A 6,000-nucleotide genomic window follows, 5' to 3' on the forward strand; every position below is an offset into this window, starting at 1 on the left:
GCCATCTTCTCTTGTCCCTTTTAGTAAATCTTATGTCAAGCTCTAATATTTTAAATTTTCCGTTTTAAACATTACCACTTTCTGGAACTAATTTCAATTATTTATTAACTAGTGGGGAGGTGCTTTTATTGTGGTGGTGGTGGTGATTATACTTTTAGCTGGATTTTTAATTTTTATTTCTTGTTTTGGCTGGATTGAAAGACCTTCATAACATCTGAAATTATTTTACTTAAATATCTACCTACATCTTTCCTCATAAAATCTAATCTTTAGTCCTTTTCCATGCAGATCTCTGTTCTCTGTTGTACAGCCCATAGTCACTTTCTGCTTCAGCCTCCAAACTGAGCCTTCTAAATTTGAGGACAGACCTGCCCAGGGAATGCCAGACCATCTGGGGCAACTTTCTACAGCAGCATAGGTTAGGAGTCTTAGGAACCATTCAGAAATTCTGAGCCTTCATCCAGCAGATACAATCCTCCCAGGGCAACTCAGAAACAAAAATATTATGTGCAAGAGAAATGCATATATGTAAAACATTTTAAAATATACATTTGGACAAGGATTGAAAGATAATGTAAAAGTGAAAATAATATCAAGATGGAGTTATGGATGTACTTTTTCTTTTTTGAAAATGTGGATGTTATATTTTCAAGTTAAAAATGGGAACATGTTAAGAAATGTCAATCATTTTTAACAAGACTATCCTGAAAAGATAAATTTTAATTATGAATTAGAGATGCCTCAACTTTTGCTCACTACTTCCAATTTGCTAGAATCTCCTACCAGATCTCTAATGTCAAGAAAAGAATGATACGACAGTAGAGTCTTTCATATTAATAACAAAAGTTTAAATTTTTTAACTGTGATATCATCGCCAGGTTCATTCTCATTCTTTTAAACTTCAGAGGAAGGTCTAGATTTTCTCTCCATCCAATTCAGTTCCTCACCCTGTCTTGCACATATTCCTGCAGTCTAACCCAGTTCTAAGCAGGGCATAACAGTGAACAATATTAGGTGAAAAACAAGGAAGCTGTGAAGTGGTAGGTGCTTCTCATGGCAGTTCTCTACTTCACCATAATTCCAGATTTAAATATAGAATATGTATTCTTTAATTAAATAAATAACCTGGTAATGTAGGCTTAATAGCCCTGATAAAGCAAGTTATCGGACACACTTCTTATCATGTCATTTAGCAACTATTTACTAAGTACCTACACTGTGAAAGGTACTAGGTTGAAGGTTAAACAGAAAGTGTAATAAAATACGATCCCTTCCCTCAAAGAAGTTCCAGCTTCTCTGGGGCTATATCTGTGCTGTCATGAATAAGCAGAGAAAGAGAGTTCTCCTGCTTCTTTGTCACCAAAGTATACTTCTGTCTTGCCGAACAACAGCTAGTGAGTCATTAAGAGGACAGAGCCCTCACAGTTCAGTGAAGGAGCCCTTTTAATAGAAAAAGTGGTGTCTTCTTAAGGGAAAGTGGGCATGATCAGATAGCAGGAGACAATCAGGCCACCCAGAAGCATGGGGGCAGATGGTAGATAGTGAACCAAAGGAAGCAGATTGGGTGTACTGAAAGCTCCAAGTGCTGTACGCGGAGGCTTCCCAAAAAACACTTTATTCACAGGAAATAAAGTAAAAGTGTGCTCTTTAAAAACTCATAGAGATAATACTACTGGCATGCACTTTGAGTGATTTTTTTTATTAGTAATGATGGGTTTCACCAGTTCTTTTATCCTAATCTGCCTTATGACCACAGAAGGATTTCTTTAAATCCCTTAAGTATTCTGAGTACTAAAAACACAGACAACATCTTACATTTGTATAATACTTCATAAATTTCAAAGTGCTTTCACATATAATTATTTGATTTGATCTTCACAGCAACCCCAAGGGTTAGGTAAAGCATGTATAATTACCCTCTCTTCACATAAGAGGATATTGAGTCTCAAAAACATCAAGAGACACTGCAGGGATTGCAAATACCAATGGGTAGGACTGGAACCAAAGTCTTTGAACATTTACCCTATAGCTTTTTCTACCACACCATGAAGTCTTTTTTTAAATCTCTTTATAGACCAACATCTAAAGAATACATGAATCATAGTGTCTTACAATCTGCGGGGAACACTGCAGTTGCCTCCCCAACACTTATCCCACCACCACCCAACCCTCCCCACCTTAACAGCTGTTAAGGTGGATGCGATTGGCCCCAGATTGACCTCTAGGGGAGCTATGGGTGGGCAACCTTAACCAAGAAAGAAATGAAGAGGGGAATGACTGGGACAAGGAACCCTGGTAGAAGGCTCTGCTATAGTGTACTAGTACCCTTGGCTCAAAACCATTGATGACATGCAAATGCAGTCAATTTCTATATATTTAAATATGGATTATCCAAGTTCAAATTTTAATCCTAGACAAGTTTTTCTCCTCAACCCATCAAAATGCTGGACCATCTCTTTCCACAATCAGTTAATCTGTATTCAAGAATGAAAAATTAATTTTATTAGCTTAAGAGAAACATAATTAAGAAAGAAAACAATGGAGTGAATTATAAGGCTTTCCAAAGCTAAATATAAATTATTTTTGAATTACCTATTTTAAATTATTAATACCTCAGATCCCTCTTCATTCATGTATATAAATTAAGGGCTAATTGCTTTTAAATTTTAGGGAGTGTTTAATCTATGGAGTGTTTTCATAAGAACACCATTCTTAAAGGTAGGAAAAACCTGTTTGATCCTTGTTTGAGCCAGTAACTCATTCTGTAACTATTTTAACCCAGCTGCTTAGAGCCAGATATAGTTTAGAGTGGAGCTTGGTCCTTTCAGAAGTAAAATTTGAGAGGAAGCCTTCATCCTCCCACTCTGTGAATAGAAAGAAAAAAAAAAAAAGCTCTAAAATAACAAAGAGTAGAGAAGAAAATAGTGGAATTGTTAAAGTAAGGAAGCAAGCAAACCAACAAGTGTTTATTGTATGTTTACGTATATAGACCATTTAATATTTTAAAACATCCTTCTCAAATTTTGAATTAATTTATAGCCTGGATATATCGATAGCTTAGTCTTTCTTACATCTGTTTCTCCCCACTCCTCTGTCAGCTCTTGGGATTCTCTGTCAGTTCTAGATGGGATTATACAAAAGTGAACAGCAGTCTCCATCCTCCTCTGACAGAGCCCAGTCTCTATCACTGTTGATATTGCTGAAACAAAGTTTCACAACATCTTCATCCCTTTTGGGAAAAGTTAGCTCTTTTCCTTGAAGCCCTTTCATCATGAACACATTTATTTTTAGATAAAGTTACTCTTTGAGCAGGGCACATTGTAACAAAAATGCTATTGAATTTATTCCAATGGCAAATTTAAAATGGTGCCCCTATGTTTGTTAGGACTTGACAAGGGCAATAGCATATGGAGCATTTTGTATGTCATCTGACAATTTTTTGTATTTTCTTTCTTATCAGGAATATAATTTTCAAATATTCTGCAGTCTCTTTGCCAGTTTTCACTAAGCTAATCATCTTCAAACTCTTTCACTTGATTTTATATATTAAGGAATAGGCAATCAGTTATTTAAGTGTTTCCAGATTCTGAAGAGTTTTCCATATAATTTTAATTTAAAGTGCAGTTCAGACTTTCATTTCTGGCAACAAAACAGACTAGAAACCTTGTCTTACAAACAAATGTGAATTTATATTTCTAAAAAATCTTAAATGAAGTGATGAGCTCTCAATAAAATGTGGAAAAGTCAAGCCAAAAGCTAGATGAAAGAAGAAATCCTTGAAAACAGTCTATTCTCAACACAACATCCAGGGAGATCCTATTAGGTCAGATCAGGTCACTGCTCTGCCCAAGACCTTCCAGTGGCTTCCCATCTCACTTAGGGTGAAAGTAAAAGTCCTTACTATAAATGACAGGGCCTGTGTTAGTTTGCTATTGCTGCCGTAACAAATTACTACAAACTTGGTGATACAAAACACCACCATGTATTATCTTATAGCTCTTGAAGTCAGAAGTCCAAAATGGGTTTCAATGGGCTAAAATCAAGGTGCTGGCAGGGCTGTTTTCCTTTATGGAGGTTCTAGGGGAGAATGGCTTTCTGATCTCTTCCAGCTTCTGGTGTCCACCTACTTTCCTTGGCTCATGGTCCCCCTTCTTCCATCTTCAAAGCCAGCAGCATCAGGCCAAGCCCTTCCCACTGCCATCTGTCTGACTCTCTCTCTTCTGCCTTCTTCTTCCACATTTAAGGATCCTTGTGATTACATTGGGCCCACTTGAGTAATCTAGAATAATCTCTTCATCTCCAGGAGCTGAATTCCTGGAAATGAGGAGCTGAATAGCAGCCATCTGCACCCTTAATTCCCCTTTGCCATGTAAGGCAACATATTCACAGGTTCTGAGGATTAGAAAGTGGGAATCTTCGGGGGGCCATTATTCTGCTTACCACAAGACCCAACTCGATCTAGTCCCCCTTACCTCTCTGATCACATCTTCTATTTTTCCCCTCACTCATTCTGCTCTCATTATAATTACCTCCTCAATGTTTCTTGAATAAGCAGAAATGTGTTTGCCTCAGGAACACTGAAATTGTTTTTCCCTAGATTTTTGCATAGCTCTCCTTTTACTTCTTAAGATCTTTTCTCCTGTGTCACCTGAAGTGAGGTCTTAACTGACCATCCTATCTAAAATAAAAAGTTTAAAAGATATTTTAAAATACCTTTCCCTCTAGTATTTATTCTTAGCACAACATCACTAACATAGTCTATTATTTTACTTAATAATCTTGTTTGTTTGTTGTCCGCTTCACCCAATACAATGTATGAAGATAGGGATTTCAATCTTTTTTTTTTCATTGCTGAATTCTCACTGTCTTTTACAGTGCCTGACACACAGTAGATACTAACTAAACATCTGAATAAATAAATCAATGAATGAAGTAACTCTCGAGAAATTTTATAGGATGGAAATCATTCAGAACATATTTTCTGACCACACGCTATTAAGGTAGACATCAAGAACAAAGACACACACTTGCATATTAAGAAAGGTACCTCTAAATAATTCAAAATCAAAAAATCATAAGGGAAACTAAAATGTATTTAGAAGAAAATAATAAAAGTATTTTATATCAAAGTCTGTGAAATGCAACTACAGTATATATATTTGGAGGAAAACTTAAAGCCTCAAATGTTTATATTAGAAAAGGTGAAAAACTAAACACAAATAAATTACTATACAGCTTAAGATTTTTGACAAGGAAAATAAAAGATCTCCAAAGGAAATAAAAGGAATAAAATAATAAAGAGGCAAGATTACTAAAATATTAAACAAATATGTAGTACAGGGGATCAACACAGCCAAAAGTTGTTACCTTGAAAAGGTTAATTAAATTAACCAAATTCTGGTGAGACTGACCAAAATTTAATGAGAGAGAGACTGGCCGGGCGCGGTGGCTCACGCCTGTAATCCTAGCACTCTGGGAGGCCGAGGTGGGCGGATCGTTTGAGCTCAGGAGTTCGAGACCAGCCTGAGCAAGAGCGAGACCCCATCTCTACTAAAAATAGAAAGAAATTATATGGACAGCTAAAAATATATATAGAAAAAATTAGCCGGGCATGGTGGTGCATGCCTGTAGTCCCAGCTACTCGGGAGGCTGAGACAGGAGGATCCCTTGAGCTCAGGAGTTTGAGGTTGCTGTGAGCTAGGCTGACGCCACGGCACTCACTCTAGCCTGGGCAACCGAGTGAGACTCTGTCTCAAAAAAAAAAAAAAAAAAAAATGAGAGAGAGAGACCTCAAATAATATCAGAATTAAAAAAGGAGACGTCACCACAAACTCTGTAGACATTAAGAAGATAAGAAAATAATAATTTTATGCTAATAAATTTGAAAACTTGGAAGAAACAAAGTCCTAGAAAAATATAACTTACCAACATCTGCCCAAAGATAAACAGAAAACGTAGATAGTCCCATACAATTAAGGTAATTGAAGCAATAGTTTAAAA

Source organism: Eulemur rufifrons, chromosome 7 (genome assembly GCF_041146395.1).
Source record: "Eulemur rufifrons isolate Redbay chromosome 7, OSU_ERuf_1, whole genome shotgun sequence".
NCBI lineage: Eukaryota > Metazoa > Chordata > Mammalia > Primates > Lemuridae > Eulemur > Eulemur rufifrons.